This window comes from Lolium perenne, chromosome 7, assembly GCF_019359855.2.
Source record: "Lolium perenne isolate Kyuss_39 chromosome 7, Kyuss_2.0, whole genome shotgun sequence".
Taxonomy (NCBI): Eukaryota; Viridiplantae; Streptophyta; class Magnoliopsida; order Poales; family Poaceae; genus Lolium; species Lolium perenne.
In genome coordinates, this window is record NC_067250.2 from 146,658,979 (window position 1) to 146,685,465 (window position 26,487).

General features: G+C 41.4%; 1 non-coding gene across 1 annotated transcript; it reads left to right on the forward strand.

Annotated features, from left to right (window-relative positions):
• Positions 1-24,094: 24,094 nt before the first annotated feature.
• Positions 24,095-24,167, forward strand: TRNAF-GAA (transfer RNA phenylalanine (anticodon GAA)). Its single transcript has one exon. It is a non-coding gene; the product is annotated as a tRNA-Phe (tRNA).
• The last annotated feature ends 2,320 nt before the right edge of the window (positions 24,168-26,487 follow it).

Genomic DNA, 26,487 nt, shown 5'->3' on the forward strand with positions numbered 1-26,487 from the left:
ATTTGGCCCTCTTTGCGAGAGGAACATTATCATCGTCAGTAGCCCCCGCTATTTATGCTGTAAAAACTTATGCAAGATCGTGGCCATAACTCCACAGGCATCGTGGGAGGTGGATCAGATCTGGCTGTTCACGTGGCGTCAAAGAAAAGAACAGAACCGGCGGCCCATTATTCCCACGATGTGCGAAAATCGAGGAGACGCCTCGGTCGGTGCGCACGCACTGGTCACTTCCTAAGAACTGCCCGCGCAGAACTAGGGTGGGCCCGTCAGGTCAAGTCTTGTCAGTTAAACCACAGCAGCAATACGTCAACAGTGACATCATGAAGACTGTCGTGAGCAGTCGAAGAAAAAGTAACATCGGGTGGTGAACTTGAGTCTATGCACGGATTGCGAGCATCCGCACTTAGACTCGGGGGCTACTCCCATCAGGAGCGCTAGACGCGCACCCGATAAAATGAGGACTCGAAGATATTCTCGTAAAGAAACGGTTGAAGAAAAAGATGATTGCTCAGCTCGAGTCTGCACCCGGTTACAAGCGCCCGTGCCCAGACTCGGGGGCTACTCCCATCGGGATCGCTGGACGCGCACCCGACAGAACTTTTTTGCACTCCAGGATCATGCCCGGGGACTTGATTCTGTGTAGAGTAACGTTGTTTGCCATCGGCAGTTAACCAGCAAAAGTTGGGCACGTTACTCATTATCCCTTGCGCGCGGAAAATATATCGGATGGCCTATGAAGACTTGCAGAAAAACTTTGGCAGAGCAAAACGTTCGAGTGGTACAACTTGAGTCTACGCACGGATTGCAAGCATCCGTACCTAGACTCGGGGGGCTACTCCCATCGGGAGCGCTGACGCGCACCCGACAGAAGAAGATGATGCTGATTCAAGATAAACAAGAACAATCAAGGAGAAGAACGTTAAGAGGAGGCATGCTTTAGTCTCTACCCGAACTATTTTCGGCTAGACACTCGGGGGCTACTAACGTGGGCATTACCCTTCGGGTAACCGGTATTTCCCTATCTTGTACAACCTAGTTGGAGGCCCATGAAGGCACTTGAAGGCAGGGTGGGCCACTTGGATGGCGCACCAGAAGGTTCCTTGACAAGCAAGACAAGGAAGGAGCCGAACAAGGAAAGTTTAGATTTAGAACTACTGTAAATCTAGTCGTACACGGTTAGACCTCTTGAGACCTGGCCTCCTATATAAAGGCCAGGAGAGGGGCTACCGAGGGACACGATCAATCATAGCAATCTTACCCACCTGAAGTCTAGAGCTAGGTCGCCGCAGCACTTAGCCTCTCGACGAGATCTCAGCCGAACCCTTCGGCACCCCATTGTAACCCAATATTTTCATAATCAAGATCAGACAGGCAGGACGTAAGAGTTTTACCTCATCGAGGCCCCCGAACCTGGGTAAATCGCTCTCCCCGCTTGTCTGTGAACCAATGTCTCGTGTCAGCCTACAGGATTCCATCAACCCTAAGCCCCAATTGGAGGGCATTGCCGAGGAGTACCCTCGACAGATGTCCTCATCATCTCCCCCCCCCTTCAAAAGGCGTCGACCTCGATGCTCCAAGGTCTTCTCCATCATATGGTGTCAAATCAGCAACATTGAAAGAATTACTGACACCAAACTCATCAAGTGGAAGATCTATCGAGTATGCATTATCGTTGATCTTGGCAATTGCTTTGTAAGGACCAGCACCACGAGGAAGCAACTTGGACTTCCGCAGCTTCGGGAACCTATCCTTGCGAAAATGTACCTAGACCATATCACCAGGCTTGAACAATATCTCCTTGCGCTTCTTGTTCATCCTTGCAGCATTGCTCTTGCCTTTCTTCTCTATCAACTCTTTGGTCTTCACATGTATCTTCCGTACAAAATCTGCCCTCTTGGATGTCTCCATATTGACTCTCTCATGTATGGGTAGATGCAACAAATCCAGCGGAGTAATGGGTTTGAAACCATATACCACCTCAAAGGGACACAACTCTGTGGTAGAATGTACCGCCCTGTTGTAAGCAAACTCCACGTGCGGCAAACACTCTTCCCACTCCTTCAGGTTCTTCTTGATCATGGATCTTAACAGTTGTGACAATGTTCTATTCACCACTTCAGTTTGACCATCAGTTTGAGGATGACAAGTTGTACTGAACAGTAGCTTCATCCCCAGCTTTCTCCAAAGCATCTTCCAGAAGTAGCTCATAAACTTCAAGTCATGATCAGAAACAATAGTCTTCGGGACTCCATGTAGACGTACAATCACCCTGAAAAACAGGTTAGCAATATGTGACGCATCGTCGCTCTTGTGGCAGGCAATAAAATGTGACATTTTAGAGAATCTATCCACTACCACAAATATAGAATCGTGGCCTCTCTTAGTACGCGGCAAACCCAACACAAAATCCATACTTATATCCTCCCAAGGTGTAGTAGGTGCCCGTAATGGAGTATACAAACCGTGAGGTTTCAGCTTGGACTTGGACTTGTTGCAAGTAATGCACCTCTTCACATACCTGTCCACGTCCCGCCTCATCTTTGGCAATAAAAATGGTCAGCGAGCATGAGTAGCGTCTTCTCACGCCCAAAGTGACCCATCAAACCTCTAGCATGAGATTCCTGCAATAAGAGCAAACACACAGACAATTCTGGAACACATAGTTTGTTAGCTCTAAACAAAAACCCATCATGTATCTGATATTTCTCCCATGCTTTACCAATAGCACATAAGCGATATGGTTCAGTAAAATCATGATCAGTGGCATACAAATCACATAGTATCTCTAATCCAGGAATTTTAACATCAAGTTGAGTTAATAGCATATTCTTCCTAGATAGAGCATCAGCAACAATATTATCTTTTCCCTTCCTATGTTTAATATTGTATGGAAAAGACTCAATGAACTCAACCCACTTAGCAAGACGCTTATGCAAAGTAGATTGGGCTTTCAGATATTTCAAAGCTTCATGATCAGAATGTATGATAAATTCTTTTGGCCACAAGTAATGTTGCCAAACCTCAAGAACTCTAATTAAAGCATACAATTCTTTATCATATATAGGATAGTTCAACTTAGCACCAGAAAGTTTCTCAGAAAAATATGCAATGGGGCGACCCTCTTGCATCAACACACCACCAATTCCAATACCACTAGCATCACATTCAATCTCAAATTTCTTATTGAAATCAGGAAGTGCAAGCAACGGTGCAGAAGTTAACAATCGTTTCAGTTCATCAAAAGCATGATCTTGGGCTGCGCCCCACTCAAAAACAACACCCTTTTTAGTCAAGTCATTCAAAGGTGCAGCAATAGTACTAAAGTTGGGCACAAATCTTCTATAAAACCCAGCTAGACCATGAAAACTTCTTACTTGACTCACATTTATGGGAGTAGGCCAATTTTGAATAGCTTCAATTTTAGACACATCTACTTCTACTCCATGCTTAGAGACAACATAACCCAGAAATATGACCTTATCTTTGCAAAATGTGCACTTCTCAAGATTACCATAGAGTTTATTATCACGCAACACTTGCAAAACATGTCGCATATGTATAGTATGATCAGATTCATTGCGGCTGTAGATTAATATGTCATCAAAGTACACAACCACAAACTTGCCAATAAATTCACGCAAAACATGGTTCATCAGTCTCATGAAAGTGCTAGGTGCATTAGTCAAACCAAAAGGCATTACTAACCACTCATATAAACCAAATTTGGTTTTAAAGGCTGTTTTCCATTCATCCCCTTCTTTCATCCTAATTTGATGATAACCACTACGCAAATCAATTTAGAGAAAACAGTAGCACCACTCAATTCATCTAGCATATTGATGGCGTGTAACTCACACGTTCGTTGGGAACCCCAAGAGGAAGGTATGATGCGCACAGCAGCAAGTTTTCCCTCAGAAAGAAACCAAGGTTTATCGAACCAGGAGGAGCCAAGAAGCACGTTGAAGGTTGATGGCGGCGGGATGTAGTGCGGCGCAACACCAGGGATTCCGGCGCCAACGTGGAACCTGCACAACACAACCAAACTACTTTGCCCCAACGAAACAGTGAGGTTGTCAATCTCACCGGCTTGCTGTAACAAAGGATTAACCGTATTGTGTGGAAGATGATTGTTTGCAGAAAACAGTAGAACAAGTATTGGCAAAGAGATTGTATTTCAGTAAAGAGAATTGGACCGGGGTCCACAGTTCACTAGAGGTGTCTCTCCCATAAGACAAACAGCATGTTGGGTGAACAAATTACAGTTGGGCAATTGACAAATAAAGAGAGCATGACAATGCACATACATATCATGATGAGTATAGTGAGATTTAATTGGGCATTACGACAAAGTACATAGACCGCCATCCAACTGCATCTATGCCTAAAAAGTCCACCTTCAGGTTATCATCCGAACCCTCCGGTATTAAGTTGCAAAGCAACAGAGACAATTGCATTAAGTATGGTGCGTAATGTAATCAACAACTACATCCTTAGACATAGCATCAATGTTTTATCCCTAGTGGCAACAGCACAACACAACCTTAGAACTTTCATCCTTTGTCCCGGTGTCAATGCAGTCATGAAACCACTATCGAGCATAAGTACTCCCTCTTGGAGTTACAAGCATCTACTTGGCAATAGCATCTACTAGTAACGGAAAGCATGCAAGATCATAAACAACACATAAGTATAACTTTGATAATCAACATAACAAGTATTCTCTATTCATCGGATCCCAACAAACGCAACATATAGAATTACAGATAGATGATCTTGATCATGTTAGGCAGCTCACAAGATCCGACAATGATAGCACAATGGGGAGAAGACAACCATCTAGCTACTGCTATGGACCCATAGTCCAGGGGTAGACTACTCACTCATCACACCGGAGGCGACCATGGCGGCGTAGAGTCCTCCGGGAGATGATTCCCCTCTCCGGCTGGGTGCCGGAGGCGATCTCCTGGATCCCCCGAGATGGGATCGGCATTGGCGGCGTCTCGGAAGGTTTTCCGTATCGTGGCTCTCGATGCGGGGGTTTCGTCACGGAGGCTATGTGTAGGCGGAAGGGCAGGTCACGAGGCGGCACGGGGGCCCCACACCATAGGGCCGCGCGGCCAAGGGGGGGGGCCGCGCCGCCCTAGGGTGTGGCCCCCTCGTGGCCCCTCTTCGTCTCTCCTTCGGACTTCTGGAAGCTTCGTGGAAAAATAGGCCCCTGGGCTTTGATTTCGTCCAATTCCGAGAATATTTCCTTACTAGGATTTCTGAAACCAAAAACAGCAGAAAACAGCAATTGGCACTTCGGCATCTTGTTAATAGGTTAGTTCCGAGAAAATGCACGAATATGACATAAAGTGTGCATAAAACATGTAGATAACATCAATAATGTGGCATGGAACATAAGAAATTATCGATACGTCGGAGACGTATCAGCATCCCCAAGCTTAGTTCTGCTCGTCCCGAGCAGGTAAAACGATAACACAGATAATTTCTGGAGTGACATGCCATCATAATCTTGATCATACTATTTGTAAAGCATATGTAGTGAATGCAGCGATCAAAACAATATATATGACATGAGTAAACAAGTGAATCATAAAGCAAAGACTTTTCATGAATAGCACTTCAAGACAAGCATTAATAAGTCTTGCATAAGAGTTAACTCATAAAGCAATAATTCAAAGTAAAGGCATTGAAGCAACACAAAAGAATATTAAGTTTCAGTGGTTGCTTTCAACTTGTAACATGTATATCTCATGGATATTGTCAACATAGAGTAATATAATAAGTGCAATAAGCAAGTATGTAGGAATCAATGCACAGTTCACACAAGTGTTTGCTTCTTGAGGTGGAGAGAAATAGGTGAACTGACTCAACATTGAAAGTAAAAGAATGGTCCTCCATAGAGGAAAAGCATCGATTGCTATATTTGTGCTAGAGCTTTGATTTTGAAAACATGAAACAATTTTGTCAACGGTAGTAATAAAGCATATGCATCATGTAAATTATATCTTATAAGTTGCAAGCCTCATGCATAGTGTACCAATAGTGCCCGCACCTTGTCCTAATTAGCTTGGACTACCTGGATTATCACCGCAATACATATGCTTTCACCAAGTATCACAAAGGGGTACCTCTATGCCGCCTGTACAAAGGTCTAAGGAGAAAGCTCGCATTTGGATTTCTCGCTTTTGATTATTCTCAACTTAGACATCCATACCGGGACAACATAGACAACAGATAATGGACTCCTCTTTTAATGCTTTAAGCATTCAACAACAATTAATTCTTTTCTCATTAGAGATTTGAGGATGTTTGTCCAAAACTGAAACTTCCACCATGGATCATGGCTTTAGTTAGCGGCCCAATGTTCTTCTCTAACAATATGCATGCTCAAACCATTCAACTCAGTGTAGATCGCCCTTACTTCAGACAAGACGAACATGCATAGCAACTCACATGAAATTCAACAATGAATAGTTGATGGCATCCCCAGTAAACATGGTTATCGCACAACAGGCAACTTAATAAGAGATAAAGTGCATAATTACATATTCAATACCACAATAGTTTTTAAGCTATTTGTCCCATGAGCTATATATTGCAAAGGTGAATGATGGAATTTTAAAGGTAGCACTCAAGCAATTTACTTTGGAATGGCGGAAAATACCATGTAGTGGGTAGGTATGGTGGACACAAATGGCATAGTGGTTGGCTCAAGTATTTTGGATGCATGAGAAGTATTCCCTCTCGATACAAGGTTTAGGCTAGCAAGGCTTATTTGAAACAAACACAAGGATGAACCGGTGCAGCAAAACTCACATAAAAGACATATTGAAAACATTATAAGACTCTACACCGTCTTCCTTGTTGTTCAAACTCAATACTAGAAATTATCTAGACCTTAGAGAAACCAAATATGCAAACCAAATTATAGCATGCTCCATGTATTTCTTCATTAATGGGTGCAAAGCATATGATGCAAGAGCTTAAACATGAGCACAAAAATTGCCAAGTATCACATTACCCAAGACATTAATAGCAATTACTACATGTATCATTTTCCAATTCCAACCATATAACAATTTAACGAAGGAGAAACTTCGCCATGAATACTATGAGTAGAAACCAAGGACATACTTGTCCATATGCTACAGCGGAGCGTGTCTCTCTCCCATAAAGTGAATGCTAGGATCCATTTTATTCAAACAAAACAAAAAACAAAAACAAACCGACGCTCCAAGCAAAGCACATAAGATGTGATGGAATAAAAATATAGTTTCAGGGGAGGAACCTGATAATGTTGTCGATGAAGAAGGGGATGCCTTGGGCATCCCCAAGCTTAGACGCTTGAGTCTTCTTGATATATGCAGGGGTGAACCACCGGGGCATCCCCAAGCTTAGAGCTTTCACTCTCCTTGATCATGTTGCATCATACTCCTCTCTTGATCCTTGAAAACTTCCTCCACACCAAACTCGAAACAACTCATTAGAGGGTTAGTGCACAATAAAAATTAACATATTCAGAGGTGACACAATCATTCTTAACACTTCTGGACATTGCATAATGCTACTGGACATTAGTGGATCAAAGAATTCATCCAACATAGCAAAAGAGGCAATGCGAAATAAAAGGCAGAATCTGTCAAAACAGAACAGTTCGTATTGACGAATTTTAAAATGGCACCAGACTTGCTCAAATGAAAATGCCCAAATTGAATGAAAGTTGCATACATATCTGAGGATCATGCACGTAAATTAGCTTAATTTTCTGAGTTACCTACAGGGAGGTGGACCCAGATTCGTGACAGCAAAGAAATCTGGAACTGTGCAGTAATCCAAATCTAGTACTTACTTTTCTATCAACGGCTTAACTTGGCACAACAAAACACAAAACTAAGATAAGGAGAGGTTGCTACAGTAGTAAACAACTTCCAAGACACAAAATAAAAACAAAGTACTGTAGGTAAAAACATGGGTTGTCTCCCATAAGCGCTTTTCTTTAACGCCTTTCAGCTAGGCGCAGAAAGTGTGTATCAAGTGTTATCAAGAGACGAAGTGTCAACATCATAATTTGTTCTCATAATAGAATCAAAAGGTACCTTCATTCTCTTTCTAGGGAAGTGTTCCATACCTTTCTTGAGAGGAAATTGATATTTTATATTACCTTCCTTCATATCAATGGTAGCACCAACAGTTCGAAGAAAAGGTCTTCCCAATATAATGGGACAAGATGCATTGCATTCAATATCCAAGACAACAAAATCAACGGGGACAAGGTTATTGTTAACGGTAATGCGAACATTATCAACTTTCCCCAAAGGTTTCTTTGTAGAATGATCAGCAAGATTAACATCCAAATAACAATTTTTCAGTGGTGGCAAGTCAAGCATATTATAAATTTTCTTAGGCATAACAGAAATACTTGCACCAAGATCACATAAAGCATTACAATCAAAATCTTTAACCTTCATCTTAATGATGGGCTCCCAACCATCCTCTAGCTTTTTAGGAATAGAGGCTTCACGCTCTAGTTTCTCTTCTCTAGCTTTAATGAGAGCATTTGTAATATGATGTGTGAAAGCCAAATTTATAGCACTAGCATTAGGACTTTTAGCAAGTTTTTGCAAGAACTTTATAACTTCAGAGATGTGGCAATCATCAAAATTCAAACCATTATAATCTAAAGCAATGGGATCATCATCCCCAATGTTGGAAAAAATTTCAGCAGCTTTATCACAGGCAGTTTCAGCAGTTTTAGCAGTTTCAGGCAGTTTTTCGCGCTTTGCATTAGAAGTGGAAACATTGCTAACACCGATTCTTTTATTAGTATTAGTAGGAGGTGCAGCAACATGTGTAGCATTAGCATTACTAGTGGTGGTAATAGTCCAAACTTTAGCTACCTTCTTCTCTTTAGCTAGTTTTTCATTTTCTTCTCTATCCCACCTAGCACGCAGTTCAGCCATTAATCTTATATTCTCATTAATTCTAACTTGGATGGCATTTGCTGTAGTAACAATTTTATTATGATGATTCTCATTAGGCATAACTTTCGATTTCAAAAGATCAACATCAGCAGCAAGACTATCGACTTTAGAAGCAAGTATATCAATTTTCCCAAGCTTTTCTTCAACAGATTTGTTAAAAGCAGTTTGTGTACTAATAAATTCCTTAAGCATGGCTTCAAGTCCAGGGGGTGTGTTCCTATTATTATTGTAAGAATTCCCATAAGAATTACCATAGCCATTGCCATTATTATAAGGATATGGCCTATAGTTGTTACTAGAATTGTTCCGGTAAGCATTGTTGTTGAAATTATTATTTTTAATGAAGTTCACATCAACATGTTCTTCTTGTGCAACCAATGAAGCTAATGGAACATTATTAGGATCAATATTAGTCCTATCATTCACAAGCATAGACATAATAGCATCAATCTTATCACTCAAGGAAGAGGTTTCTTCGACATAATTTACCTTCTTACCTTGTGGAGCTCTTTCCGTGTGCCATTCAGAGTAGTTGATCATCATATTATCAAGAAGCTTTGTTGCTTCACCAAGAGTGATGGACATAAAGGTACCTCCAGCAGCTGAATCTAATAAATTCCGTGAAGAAAAATTTAGTCCTGCATAGAAGGTTTGGATGATCATCCAAGTAGTCAGTCCATGTGTTGGGCAATTTTTAACCAGAGATTTCATTCTTTCCCAAGCTTGAGCAACATGTTCAGTATCTAATTGTTTAAAATTCATTATGCTACTCCTCAAAGATATAATTTTAGCAGGGGGATAATATCTACCAATAAAAGCATCCTTGCATTTAGTCCATGAATCAATACTATTCTTAGGCAGAGATAGCAACCAATCTTTAGCTCTTCCTCTTAATGAGAAAGGAAACAATTTTAGTTTAATAATATCACCATCTACATCTTTATATTTTTTCATTTCACATAGTTCAACAAAATTATTAAGATGGGCAGCAGCATCATCAGAACTAACACCAGAAAATTGCTCTCGCATAACAAGATTCAGTAAAGCAGGTTTAATTTCAAAGAATTCTGCTGTAGTAGCAGGTGGAGCAATAGGTGTGCATAAGAAATCATTATTATTTGTGGTTGTGAAGTCACACAACTTAGTATTTTCAGCGTTGGCCATTTTAGCAACAGTAAATAAAGCAAACTAGATAAAGTAAATGCAAGTAAACTAATTTTTTTGTGTTTTTGATATAGCAAACAAGATAGCAAATAAAGTAAAACTAGCAACTAATTTTTTGTATTTTGATTTAGTGCAGCAAACAAAGTAGTAAATAAAACTAAGCAAGACAAAAACAAAGTAAAGAGATTGAGAAGTGGAGACTCCCCTTGCAGCGTGTCTTGATCTCCCGGCAACGGCGCCGGAAAAAAGAGCTTGATGGCGTGTAACTCACACGTTCGTTGGGAACCCCAAGAGGAAGGTATGATGCGCACAGCAGCAAGTTTTCCCTCGTAAAGAAACCAAGGTTTATCGAACCAGGAGGAGCCAAGAAGCACGTTGAAGGTTGATGGCGGCGGGATGTAGTGCGGCGCAACACCAGGGATTCCGGCGCCAATGTGGAACCTGCACAACACAACCAAACTACTTTGCCCCAACGAAACAGTGAGGTTGTCAATCTCACCGGCTTGCTGTAACAAAGGATTAACCGTATTGTGTGGAAGATGATTGTTTGCAGAAAACAGTAGAACAAGTATTGCAGTAGATTGTATTTCAGTAAAGAGAATTGGACCGGGGTCCACAGTTCACTAGAGGTGTCTCTCCCATAAGACAAACAGCATGTTGGGTGAACAAATTACAGTTGGGCAATTGACAAATAAAGAGAGCATGACAATGCACATACATATCATGATGAGTATAGTGAGATTTAATTGGGCATTACGACAAAGTACATAGACCGCCATCCAACCGCATCTATGCCTAAAAAGTCCACCTTCAAAGTTATCATCCGAACCCTCCAAGTATTAAGTTGCAAAGCAACAGACAATTGCATTAAGTATGGTGCGTAATGTAATCAACAACTACATCCTTAGACATAGCATCAATGTTTTATCCCTAGTGGCAACAAGACAACACAACCTTAGAACTTTCTCACACCGTCCTGTGTCAATGCAGGCATGAACCCACTATCGAGCATAAGTACTCCCTCTTGGAGTTACAAGCATCTACTTGGCCAGAGCATCTACTAGTAACGGAAAGCATGCAAGATCATAAACAACACATAAGTATAACTTTGATAATCAACATAACAAGTATTCTCTATTCATCGGATCCCAACAAACGCAACATATAGAATTACAGATAGATGATCTTGATCATGTTAGGCAGCTCACAAGATCCGACAATGATAGCACAATGGGGAGAAGACAACCATCTAGCTACTGCTATGGACCCATAGTCCAGGGGTAGACTACTCACTCATCACACCGGAGGCGACCATGGCGGCGTAGAGTCCTCCGGGAGATGATTCCCCTCTACGGCAGGGTGCCGGAGGCAATCTCCTGGATCCCCCGAGATGGGATCGGCGTTGGCGGCGTCTCTGGAAGGTTTTCCGTATCGTGGCTCTCGGTACTGGGGGTTTCGTCACGGAGGCTATTTGTAGGCGGAAGGGCAGGTCAAGAGGCGGCACGGGGGCCCCACACCATAGGGCTGCGCGGCCAAGGGGGGGGCCGCGCCGCCCTAGGGTGTGGCCCCCTCGTGGCCCCTCTTCGTCTCTCCTTCGGACTTCTGGAAGCTTCGTGAAAAAATAGGCCCCTGGGCTTTGATTTCGTCCAATTCCGAGAATATTTCCTTACTAGGATTTCTGAAACCAAAAACAGCAGAAACAAAGAATCGGCACTTCGGCATCTTGTTAATAGGTTAGTTCCAGAAAATGCACGAATATGACATAAAGTGTGCATAAAACATGTAGATAACATCAATAATGTGGCATGGAACATAAGAAATTATCGATACGTCGGAGACGTATCACATATCCTCTAAATGGGGAATAGGATGACGATATCGGATAGTAATGTTGTTTATTGCTCTACAATCTACGCACATACGCCATGTACCATCTTTCTTAGGAACTAGAATAACAGGAACATCACAAGGACTAAGGCTTATGCGGATATAACCTTTGTCGAGTAGCGCTTGTACTTGCTTCTGTATCTCCTTCGTCTCTTCGGGATTTGTCCTATATGGTGCCCTATTGGGCAGCGAAGCTCCGGGGATCAAGTCGATTTGATGCTCAATACCTCGCAATGGTGGTAGACCTGCGGGTACCTCCTCCGGAAACACGTCGCTGAATTCCTGCAAAACATTAGAAACACCAAGAGGAAGAGGGGTCATGTCGTTAGAAACCAAAACCGTACCTATGTACATGAGCACAAGAGGAATGGTTGTAGGATCCTCACTAAATTCTCTCATGTCTTGTTTGGTGGCTAATGAGACTAAGGAATTCACTCTCGCACTTTTCGTTATATCACTCACAGAATTACAATTCTCTCGCCTATCTATGGATGCATCCTCTAAGTTTACTTCAATCTTCTGACGAGACTCATTGACAATTTGCTATGGTGACATAGGCTGTAAGTTAATTTTCTTGCCCTTGAACTCCAAGTGATATCTATTGGCGCGGCCATTGTGTTGCACAGAACGGTCATAGAGCCATGGCCGTCCCAACAGTAGGTGACAAACCGTCATAGGAACCACATCAAAATCAATGGAATCCTTATACGGTCTAATCTCAAAATCAACACGCACCATGTGGCTCACCTTCATCTCACCATTATTGCTCAACCACTGAATATAATATGGATGCGGGTGCGGTAGATACTTCAGTTTCAGCTTGGCACATAACTCTTTGCTTGCTAGATTGCGACAACTCCCACCATCAATAATGACCTTGCAAGCTTTATCAGGACCAACAAGTGCCTTTGTTTGGAACAAATTGCAGCGTTGTGTAGATGCACTTGACTGCACATTAAGAACACGCTGTGACATAACAATAGTTTGAGCTTCAGAAGGATAAGCATGAAAACCATCACTGTCATAATCATCCTCATCTGGAGCATTTGGATCAACATCATCTCCAGTTTCATACTCATTATCCTCATTAATAATCATAACTTTGCGGTTAGGACAATCTCACTTGAAATGACCCTTGCCACCACATGTATGACAAGCCATATCGCGATTGCGCGCTGTTGACATATTAGAACTAGTTCCACTTGCTGCAGGAACGGGCTTCTTTGTGTTGGTGACACTAGAGACCGGCTTGCTAGACGAAGTAGAAACATCCGCAGGACGCGTAGATGGCGCCGTGGAGGGTGGCGGGCGAGGCGTGTAACGCCCAACTCCTGTAGCACGGCCCTTCATTTGCAGTTCTTCAGCCAACTGTGACTCAGCTTCTCTTGCATGATGTAATAGCTCATTCATAGTAGCATAATTGTGATGACGCACAATTCCCTTGATGTTAAACCGCAGACCATTCAGAAAACGATGTAGTGTCATCTCAAGAGACTCACGGACACGGGCACGCTGCATAAGCATCTCCATCTCCATATAGTAAGCATCAACTATCATCACTCCTTGGTTCAATTGGGTCAACTTGTCAAAAACTGAACGCAAGTAATTGGTAGGAACAAAACGAGCTCTCATTGCCTCCTTCATAACACGCCATGTGATAATAGGTAGCTCACCATCTTCTTCTCGAGCACGAACAAGTCCATCCCACCAACGCAATGCATAGTCATCAAATTCAGAGGAAGCAAGCTTGATCTTTCTATCTTCAGTATAGTCAGGATGTAAACGCCATAATCTCTCAATCTTTAGCTCCCATGTGAGATATTCTTCAACATCAGTACCTCCTTCAAATATGGGAATTGAGAACTTGGGTTTACCCAAACCTTCGTCTTGTTGTTGTGGAACACGTTGGGCTCTGACGGGGACAAAACCACGACCACGGAACGCTTCACCAACGCCACGTCCAAGACCACGACCAACACCACGCCCTTGAGCATTAGCAGCGTTGGCATTGTCACCTTGCACACTGCCATCTTCATCAGGTGGTGGTTGTTGTTGTACCATTGTACATCTCTCCAACGGCATTAGTCAGAGCTTGTATACATGCTTGAAGAGTCGTCATCGTTGCTTGAACGGTGTTAACCGCTGTAGTAGCCTCATCGACCTTCAAGTGGACACTCTGGACATCCTTGTCCAATGCTTCATTAGCAACATGGATTTCACGTTGTAGGTTATCACGAAGTGCCTCATACTCCAACCAAGTAATTGTAGCAGTTGGATCCTTCTTCTGCATCACATCAACATACTCAGCAGACATGATTAGTAGGTTAATGCACTAAACAAAAATCTTTGGTTGTACTCTCACAACTCACTCAAAACTGATAAGAAAGGTAAATCTTACCGCTCCAAAGTGAATTAGTATTGCTTACCAACTTGGATTGACGGACTAGTGCATGGATGTAGCGAAGTGAATATCAAGGGTATAAGAACAAATCACACGACAAAGCAGGATATATGTGGGGCTGTAGGTGGGCTACCTATTTGCACCAATAACAAGCTCTAGCGCTGACCGTAGACAACCAATGATACTCACACAAGGCGATATAATGGGGCAATGCAACTATATGTAGGAAAGGTTGCAATGCACTAGAGAGACGCTAGCAAAGCTCAACAAGACAAGCACAAGATTGCTCAACTATGGGTGCAGTAAAGTAAACTTAGGCCTTCACTTGATTCTTCCAGCACTTCACTTTTCTCTTTGTATTTTTCTTTTTGTAGAACACACGCAGCTATGTAGCTCTTTTTGCTTCTTTTCAATTTCTCTTTTATTTTATTTTATGACACAACTCCTTGATAACACGGCTAACAAGATATGCAAAGCACCAAAACCCTAATGAGCAGCCTGTCGAGCGGTAAAACTAGTCTCTTATGGGGAAGTTCCTAGTCACTTATATCGACAGGCTGTGTCTATGGTTGGGAACAAGCACACTGTACGCTATGTGGACTCGGAGTAACAAAAACTGACACCACTGATAATGTAAAAACTAGATGATAGCGGAGACACAAACCCTAACAATACTAGATGAAAGAAAAAGATACGCAAAAACAACTACGAAAAGCAACTAAAACTTGAAATTAGTGCAATCTAAGGCTATGGCAAACCCTAACCCTAACTTTTGATGGCTTTTTCTGGATAGGAAAACACTCACAACTCAACTATGGGGTGGATTGTGGATGGCTTACCGAGGAAAACTGGAAATCTGATACCAAGATGATATGGGGTGGCCCGATCTTCTCAGTAATCGATGGGTGGTGATGAACACGTGATGGTAGCAGCGGATGAAATCAATGATATGAGGAAGATAACTTGTATGGCGCCGACGAAGTCTCTCGATTGATTCCTGATGCCAATGCAACAGCTCTCAACCCTGCAAGATATCCGCAACTCCACACACTTGCGCACGTAGCCGCCGACCACGAAGCGGTAGATTGCAATCTTCCAATCCCCAATGGAATAGCAGATCACACAAACTTTCAGTAGCAATAAAACTCCAGATTCCAACGAATTGGAGAGTTGGGATTCAATAGTTTTGGATAGCAAACAACTAAGAACTAGGGTTTACCTTAAACGTGGTCTAAAGCAGCTAGGGGGCGTCCTGGACACTTATATAGGCGTCTGGGACGACCTCTGGTCGAAAAGATACAAAAATAACCGACCCAGAATAGATCTGGTCGAGACAAACTCGGACTCGGCCGGCCTGGGGGCCAGTCGACCGGGTCTGGGACCGGCCGGTCCGGTTCAAACCGGATCTGGCGCCGGGTGGTGATCGGGCGACGATGCGGGGCTTACTGGACATCGCCCCGGTTGGCACAAGCCAGAAATCCGGTTGAAACCGGATGGATCCGGTGCGGGGGCCGGTCGGACCGGCCCTGGGACCGGGCGGCCCGGCGGTGCGGCCGGTTGACCGGTCCTGGCGCCGGCTGGAACATCTCCTCCTTTCGCGCATGCCTCCCGCTCCTCCCTCGTGCGTCCATGGGATATCTTTATGTCCATCTCCATGCCCAGCTTCACGTCCTTCACGTCCAGCTGCTCCTCTCCTCCTCGTGCGATGCTTGGCTCCTCTTCATACCTGATGATACATAAGTAACAAGACTTAGGTAATATAAAGTTCTCATCAATCGAGGTATCGTTTAGGAACAAGTTCACCTGTTGTTTAAGTAGCTTCGCACGAGCTCGTGTCATTGGTCCAATCCTAACTTCATTGGACTTGAGCTTCACAGCAGGATCATCTTCTTGTAATGACGGAGGTAGTAGTGAGGTAGGGATGTCCTCATCAGATCTAGTGCAAGTTTGGCGAGCCTCTGCCCCCGGCAAAGGATCTTCTTGCCCGCCATTTGGAGTATAGTTTGAAACGGGCATAAAAATTCGAAAACGATCAAAATAATGTGAAACATTCGCGTGGTGTCATATTTTGTGTCATAGTTGCAAGGAAAAATATTAAATTTGAAAAATTGCAAACATCACAAAAAATCCTTCACAAAATGAGCTATTATGTTCGAGGTTTCATGACATTTAGGTCAAACGACCAATGTTATGGATAGAATTTCATTATAGTTTGTGATAATGTGCCCATATTGTGCACACATGTGCATCTTGGGATATGTTACGATGTTGCAGAACGAAGTTTTCCCTTTCATCGCACGAAAAAGCCATTTTCCATTTTTTTTAGTTGCCGAAAACAGAGTATTTTGTGAAGCAGCCACCAAATTAAAGTTTCACAATGGTACCACTCCATTTTTAAAAAGTACTAGACCACCTTAAATGCATAATTTCCCAACCGAGGCAACTTAAATGTTTTCTCCCAACCCTCGTGAAAATAGACAAATTCCTGCCAAATCTGTAGAAAGTCAGTCAGATTTGAACTACAGGTACATATCGAATCCTCATGATTTTTTGGAAAAAACATTTTTAGGTTTAAAATATAATATATAAATGTCATATTTAGATTCCTATCATTTTTATGATCGATTTAGACATATTATTTGTCAAATTCTGCTTAACGGATTTAAAGATAATAATTATTACATATTAAATAGAAAAGAAGAATATCATTTTATTGTCATTTGAATTCAACATTAATATACTTATTCATTGTAGTTTATGTGGGTAATTGGTTGAAATTCAAAAAAAATAAAGATGTGCAACATCAAAGAATAGAGGTTAATAGGATTGATATGGTAGTATTATTAATAAGGTGTCGTTTCTTTCATGGAAGCTAGTCTAGATGGAACAAAGAAGTTAAGTGTGCTAGGGGTGGAGTAGTGTGAGGATGGGTGACCGACCAGGAAGTTCGACCATGAGTGGAATTTGACCTAATATTAAGTATAGTTGGAGTTAAAATAATCTATGTAAGAGATTAAAAAAAATTAGGAAAAAAAATTTATTTTTTTTTAAAAAAAATTCGAACCTGAATTGGCAAACGACGTTATTTCTATGCCGTCAGCAGAAGATGCTGTGCCGATGGTCAATATGTGCCGATGGCCCGAGAACGTATTGTGCCGACGGCGAGGTACCGACGCTGCCGTTGGCACAAGATTGTGCCGACGGCCTAGCTGTGCCGACGGCATGGCGGCTGTCGGCAACTTGACTGGTTCCCCGTAGTGTCGTTAGGTTTTGTATAGTTTTGATGTGAGGCAGTAGATTGCTCCATATCTATTATATACTAAAAGCACAATACGGAGGTCTAAAATAGAGGCACCACGTTAATCCACATCATAAGAATTATTTTAACCGTTAGATCTATAAATTACGGATATGATTGAACAAAACACTAATAGTTACGTACATAACTGTGTAACCATGTTTGTCACGTTTAATAATAAGTATATGCGCTAAATAGTGAAGGGAAATCACGTACCATATGACGTGAAAAAAAGGATTCATGATAAAAAAAGATGTGTCTGGTATAACTCTAGAACTCTAGCACGTACCATGCATATGACGTAAAAAAAGGATTCATGAGAAAAAAAAGATGAGCCTGGATAGACGTATAAATCTAGGACTCTAGCTTTCCAATAAAACCAAAAAATATGTTTTTATTAAATGTTAATTCTTTTATTTAATTCTTGGTTCTAAATTCTTACATCTATTATATATTTAAAAAATACAGTTCTTTTTTGGTACAACACGTTAATCCAAATATAGTGAAATTATTTGATCTATCATTCTTATACGGTTCTTTTTCGAGACACCACGTTAATCCAGTACTGAAACTATTTGATCTAGCAACCTTAATTTTAACCGCTAATATTTAATGCCTTAAAATGTTACATGAACTATAATAATATATAGCATGTCATGTAGATGATCATCAACAAATATACTATTATATATTAAAAAATACAGTTCTTTTCCGGTACAACACGTTAATCCAGATATACTGAAATTATTTGATCTATCAACCTTATACAGTTCTTTTTCGAGACACCACGTTAATCCAGATATACTGAAATTATTTGATCTAGCAACCTTAATTTTAATGGTTAACATTTAAAATCTAAAAATGTTACACGAACTATAATAATATATAGCATGTCATGTAGGTGATCATCAACAAATATACTAAAATTATTGTTACCTAGATGAGCATCAAAGATGGACACGTAACAAAAGTTTTTTCAAAATGAAAGTACAGATTGGAAAAAATGGATACACAGGTTCTAAAAAAATAAACTAAAGGTTTCCATTCAAGTGTGCATCTGCATGCTAGGAAAAGAAAAATTGAATATACGGCAAAATATTTACAAATTTCAATGTTTATATATCAAACGAAGTGATTACTATGCTATTTTCTGTCCTAGGTGAATTAAACATTTGGTCCATATCATCAACAAATGATTAAAAAATTATCATATATGGCTGTATAAGAAACATTTATTATAATAGGCGACCATTAGGGATCGAGCGACAATACTATATTAAAATGCAGTGTCATTAAAACAATTTTGTTGATATAATAGTCATTATCAATATAATTAGATCCTTATAAAAGTCTATAGATTACACACAACTTGAAATGATAAAATACTCAGTTTCTTAAATGGGTCATCTATTAACATCGAATAGACATTTTCAAAATTGAAATATAATACCATATAAAAATTAAACATATCACCATAAGTATCATTTTTTTAAATAACAGAATTATTATTTGCATGAATAAGCAAATATGATTAGAGATGTTATATGCAGTTCTCATATTTTATTCGCAATGTATTCGGTGGTTACAAAACCGTATCATATATTAATACATTGTGACACAATATGAATATATAAGACTATATAAATAGTCAAAGAACAATAAGACTAAAAAATTAAAGAGTATAGGTGCTGCCCTCGGGTGTCCGAGGGCCACCTTGCTAGTTTAAAGAAAAATATAATGCTAGCTTACTATCCGCCGACCGATAAAATGTAAAACATCGGTCGCTCCGTCTCGGTCAGCGCACCTGCCCCGTGCGATGTGTGGTCTTGGCTCTCACTCACACGCCACTTTCCTCTCTGGTTCCCGCCGAGTCCACGCGCGCTGCTAACTGACTCTTTGCTTTTATCGCTCTCTATCCTGCCCACGTGACTGCTTTTCTCACATGGGTGCACCACAATACAAGTTGCATTTGCTACTCCTGCTAGTAGTGTACAAGCTTAAAAATTGATGCAGCGTGTGAGAGACTAGAACTCATGTAAAGTGTGTGACACTCAACTAACTATCCCGTTTTCTAATTTTCTATTATGATGCTAAAAATTCCAAATGTTTAATTAGAATTTTTATCTATACATATTTATTTGACCAGTCGGTGTCTTTTATTCCGAACATACGAGCGAGACTTTTGGTGTATGCCAAATAAATATTGTGATCTGACTCTGATGAGTCACTGGTGAGACGGATTCGTCGCTGGGAGCCCGATCTGGCGAGTTCGGTGTTCCAACACATGGTTAGATTTTCATGGATTTTTGTATGTTGCATGTGTGTGTCCAATTCGGGCAAACCCGTGTGTGCTTTGTTGTGAAAGAACACATTAGGCGTGGCAACGATTCTAGTGTTTGTTATAAGTTTATCTTCCTCTATTTCTCCGATGTTGTATAAGTGAATTTATATTGTAATAAATTCCTATGAGTTTTGTTGTAAATAAACACACAAGATGTTGCAATGTTTTTCTATGCGTTTGCTAAAAGCTGTGGTTTTCTCAGATATTTCAAAATGATGCAAACACATGATTATTATTTTTGTAAATGTTCGAGATTTTTGTTAAATTAGCTGGTGTTTTTTTGTTGCAAATGTTGTCGGTCATTTTTGCTATTTGTTGTGAGATTATTGCGGCAATTAGCTTTCTGTAAAGGTTTATATGTCAGAACAGATGCAATAATTTAACTTAGATATTCTGGGTAGTATGTTGGTGGAACAATAGTAAATTAGCAATAGAGCACTGGTCACCTAGAAGTGGCTACCACTCTACGTACCATGCATCAGCTAGCACCTAGCATGGAGCCTAGCAAGGCTTCACGGTCTGTTGATTTTGATAAATTTAACCTTTTTTCGAAGTTTAGCACGATTTGATCTCCCTTTTTAGTAGCGCCTTTATCTGGGGAGCTACCCACTTCATCGTAGTGCCGCTAGCAATGGCGTTGAACATGTGTCAGCGTGGCGAGACGGGGCTCGCAATTCGTGACCTCAACTCCCTTCTCAAGTGTGCTACCCTTTTGAAGTTCAACTCCTCTCGCAAGGCCGCTACCCTTTGGAATATGTTAAGTTACGTGGGCCACCCCCATCCCCTCCACCTACCACTTACCCCTCAGACCCCCACCAAGAAGCAGCCAAGGCGCGCCCACCTCTCTTTCCCCTCTCAAATCCTTTCCCAAAATCCCCTAGATCTAAAGATTTCTTCGTGGATTTTGGTCTCCACTTGATGCAAAGAGGTGTTCTCCCCCTTCCACTTTATTTTGTCCGATTAATGTCATGTTTTTGGTTCTATTTTGGTAAATCTTGGTAACCCTAGAAAAATTGGATTTGGCCACCATTATATGTTCTATTATCGTTGTATAGTCCATTGGTGGTTTCTATGATGTCTATGTAAGATTTGTAGTTTAGGGTTAGCCCTAGATCTATTTAGTGACATAGATGTAGTTACGGTTAGCCCTAGATCTATTTGGACACCATTCTATCTTGTTATTTTATTATTGAAATGCATATGTTATCATGTAATATACATATAGTTAATGCAATTTGGTTATAGATGGTGAGAATTGTGAGTGTCCACTATGTGGACAAGGACAAGTTTATAAAAGGCAATGTCGAGTTAGACCCCGATGAAGTTGTGATGGTGTTTGAAAGAAGTCCCAACTATGCCGAGGTTGTGGAGAAAGTGAGGATTGAGTTGAAATGGATGATCCCAACCCATGGCATAGAATTGGAGGGAATGTATAATGTTTCCTTTGGTATGCACAATCGTTCGAAGGCAATGAAGCTAAACTCAGATGAAAGGTGGAGTGCATACAAGGAGGTGGTGGCCGAATCGCAAGATAAGACTCTCAAGTTATTGGCCACAAAGAAGGTAAATGCCACTCAACCGCAAAAAAAATAATATAGGGCACGAATTAGCCAAAGATGAGATACTTGCATGCACTTCGGGTTCAATGGCAACTGCCCATAAGTTCTCCCAAAATTGTCCCCAAATCCGTATGGCCCCCAGTGCACCTGTAACAAAGAAAAACACAATAAGTTCGGTTATCTCTAAAAGACAATTGAATAACCTTGACGTGTCAATTAGTACCTGGTCGATGGTGAGCGTGTCAACAAACTCATTGATGTACTGCAAGTACATTCTTTGCGGGTCACTCTTGAACTCCGAAACCACGTCCCACTTGTACGTCCACGTCCCACTTTGCGGGTCACTCTTGACATCATCAAGCCAATCATCGTATGAGACATTTTTCGGTCGACCAACTGGGAAACGTTCCCACATCGACACTGAAAGTAAGAGCAGTGAACCACCAATACCACTTTCACCTCCACGCCTGTGACAAGCATCGTCCAACTGCACACATATGCCCACAAAGTTAATTTTGTGGTACATGTACATGGCAACATGGTTTCGACAAGCTTGTTTGGAGAATGCAAATGATTACCTGACGGTAAAGGTATGACAGTGTCGCGGAACCCCAACTTTTAAGCCCCCCGAGTTGTTAACACCTTCAGCCACATCCAAGGAGCGGTCCCACTGCCGTTGGCAAACAAGGTCCTCGAGATAACGTACCAGACATATGCGCGTGCATGCTGCTCTGCCACCTCTATGTCAGCCAAAGGAGGGCACACACTAAACCCCTGACAGAACCATGTATATGTGGCGTCGGTATGGACTCTTTCTTTTATGGGGTCCGTCTTGGGTGGAGGAACCGCACCGATAAGGTCTTCCATCTGCCCGCGCCATCCCGAAGAATCTGTGCTCATACACGCCGGTGGTCCATCGATGGAAAGCGCCAGGATCATCGAGACATCCTGAAGAGTCACGGTCATCTCCCCCGTCTGGAGAGGAAATGTGTGTGTCTCCGGCCTCCATCGGTCAATGAGCGTGGTAATCGCAGCAGGGTTCATGTTTGGCGTCGACCGGCTCACAAGTTGGATGAATGGGAGGAGTCCTTGCGCCTCGATGAATGGGGTTCGTATGGAAAATGTGTGCCAGACACCCCGTGGTACCTGAGGCGAAGGGGTGTCAATTCCTGAAAAAAATCAAGTAAGAAACTTGCATCTCCATGCCAACTAAACAAATAGACAAGTGTGGCGAAATTGTATTACATCGGTAAACTCGGAGATATACCGCCCACGGTGTTCTTGATCATAATGTTGGTGGAGAATTTCCATCTACACATTTGAACACAAGCAAAAAAAAAAAACAAATGAATATTAAGCATAAGTAAGAGACCTTATGAATATTATGCATGCAAAAACATTTAGGCATTTAGCAATGAAAATTTATTTCACATTTAGCAATGAAGAAGTGCAAATAATATACTGGAACAAACAAATTATTTCACATTTAGCAATGAAGAGGTGCAAATAATATACTGAACAAACAAATTATTTCACATTTATGTACTGAACAAACTAATTATTTCATGCAAAACATTTAACAATGACAAATTATTTCACATCTAGCAAATGATATAGTGGAACAAACAAATTATTTCACATTTATCTGGAACATCCAAATTATTAACACAAGCAAATGGATCATCCTCACCGGAGCAGAGACGGCGGCGGGGGCAGAGGAGAGGAGCGGCGGCGTGGCCTGAGGAGAGGGGCGGCAGCGCGGGCGTGGGAGGGGCCGCGGTGGGCACAGAGGAGAAAGCAGGGGCGCGGCGTGGGCGAGGCGACCGACGGCGCGGGCGGCGGCGTGGGGAGCAGCCCACGGACGCATGTATGCAACGAGCCCTTTCGGTTAGGTTTCGTTTGGAAATTGGAACGGGTGCTTTCTACTCAGAGAAAAGAGTAGCGCTAGTGCGTGCGGCGCTATGTTGTGCGATGTGTAACTCCATTACCTGGGGGGCTACCCTATTCCCTATTTTTGTCCAAGCAAAAAACCAAACACCTCCAACCTTTTAAAATAATAATTCATAAACACATATGTAACATCTACAAATCAATAAGGTTCACAACAATAAATTTTCTAATTTTAAAATTTTATAACCTACAAAAAATTTATTTAAAATTTTAAGATCTGAAAATACGGATTTTGGGGCACTCGGGTTTCATGAAACCCACATCCCAACACGTATTTCCGGGCCTACACAGTCTTTTCTAGACTAACGATTGTTCACTCCCAGTCCGAAGTCACATATTGACTCTATGCTACGATTCGAACAGATGCGTGATGCCGCTATAGATTGACTTGTCGTTGCTATCTGGAAACTCTGTTGCGAGCACGAGCAACAAAGTTTAAAAAGAGTTAGCTTGAGCTCAGCATTATGATACCTAACTATTAATCCGTACTATTTTAATTGCCACTTAGCGGGGATAGCTCAGTTGGGAGAGCGTCAGACTGAAGATCTGAAGGTCGCGTGTTCGATCCACGCTCACCGCATTTTTGCTATGTTCTAAACAGCTAAGCGAAAGTGTCATTGCATTTTTTGACATTCAAGATTCATTCTAAAAAAAACAACCGCTCGACTTTTAAAAATTATAGATATATCTATACACCAAAAACATAAAAACATGTCTAGATATAATCGTATCTAGATAAGTTTTTGTTTTGAATAGAGCGAGTACGATTAAACCATCTTACTTTGTGCTTTTACCATTATAAAACATTTTTAAAATTTTAGCCTCTTAGTTTTCAGACATTGCATATCGTGCCCATTTTGGCCTCTTAGTTTTCATACATTACATATCGTGTCACGTTGTTCTGAACGCATGATGCGTGATGGAAATGGAAGGGATTGGATTTTTTCTTGAAAAGATTTTCAAGCACTTCAATAAATATATATACAAAAGAGTAGTTACAGTTAGGATTCAAAATGTATCGTTGGTCGCATGTTTTATTAGTCTTGCTTGATATTGTGTCATGTTATGCATAATGGAACTGTGAGGAGATGAATTATGTTGAGAAGTTTGTTGTAATAACATTCTAAACATACAAACTAAATTGACATGAATTGCAACAGAATATTGATGTCATCTTTTAACTTCTGTAATCTTTGGCATCGATATTGACTATGGTACAGTTCTAGCAAAATTAGGTGTACTTACTCAAAACGAAGGGATTAGCAATATTCACATACGCAAGCACAAACAAATTAAAATCTTCCTTAAGGGATCGACAAGTATCATCTTAACAGAACAACTAATTAAACAATAGTGTATATTTACCTCTTCTGTCATTTTTAATGAGCACTATATTGATGATCAAGATGCTTCTCGATGTTCTATTTAATTCGTGCAACTGCGTTTTCAAGTTCATTAATCGCCTTGAAGAATGCTCAAATTGAGGAAATGGCCATGCACAAACAACACATGGTAAAAAGCAACCGTGCATAGCACATGGTGCGTTGAGCATCTGCTCTGCTGTTTGATCATACTGTTGCTGGATCTGAGGCCTCGGCTAGTATGCCTGCTTGCTAGGACCAGGCTTATCCCGATTGCTGGTTCGATATCAACGGCTGCGGTAGTCATCTTTCCTATCGTTCTTGCTTGTAAATCCAGCCGTAACTTCGTTGGGTCTCTTGTAATCATCGTAATTTTGACTTCTCCTCTTCCGGTCGCTGCCGCGCCTCGGCCGATCCTCTGCGGGTGATCTTGCTCGTTTGTTGCTTGCAGCGTCCTCATTGTTGGCTCATTTGTTTGCGAGGTCCATTAGCTCGCCAATGCATGTAAAATGCATACATGAACTTTACACTTTATTGCAACATATTACCACATATTTGCATCTTGTATAATGTTATTCTCATGTTTTATGATATTTTAGGGAATTTTCTAAATAACATCGTCTCCTCCGGTTCTAATTCTGTTTGGCAGAAATGCCTCATTTTAATATTTTTAACATTACGAGAGCTACGGGACTCCAAAAAGGGCAAGATCATGGATCACGCTTCGGAAATTTCAAGACGAACGAAATGAGCTAAAGTGGGCCACCATGAGGTCAACAGGCTGGAAAAGAGGGCTAGTGACGCCCACCCCCTTTGGGCGTGCCACCAGGCCTCTTTCTCGCCTCGATCGTCCGTTTCGCTTCAATCCAACGCCAACCGACTTGTTTTTCCCTAAAAACCACTATATATACGACCCCCATGGGTTTCGTCGAGGCTACGGAGGCAGAGATCAAAAACACATAAACATAGAGTCTGCTGGCCGCCACCGGAGGAAGATTGGAGGGGGAACCGCTACCGTAATCGCCTCCGGTGGCCTCTCCCCCTTCACCAAGGCCTCATCATCAACCTGCATGATGAGAGGGGTGTATTCCACCCCCTGGACATTGGGTTTGTGGTGGTAACTTGATCCAATCCCTCTATGAATGATCATGGTTGAATTCCATATGATGTGACTTGTATGTTTATGGATCTATCTATGTAATTCTTGTGGTGGATATTAGGGTGTAAGATGATATTTGTTATGCATCTAAGGTTGTGTTGGATTTCTTATGATTTTTCATACTTGGGAGATGCTTCTATGATACATGTTATGATTTCTATTCTTAATACATTGTTTATCTTGTCATGAGGTGCTTGACATCACCAAGTGTAGGTAGATGGGGGAGATGTGATTTGATTCACGCAACACATAAATCATTGTGTACATGTCTAGAAGTGTTTACCATATAGTATGTAGGTATTGGATGGCCAAGTGACAGATGGCATATGCATTGAGTGACACAAACATTGCGGCACCACATCCTTTATCTAGGGGTTAAA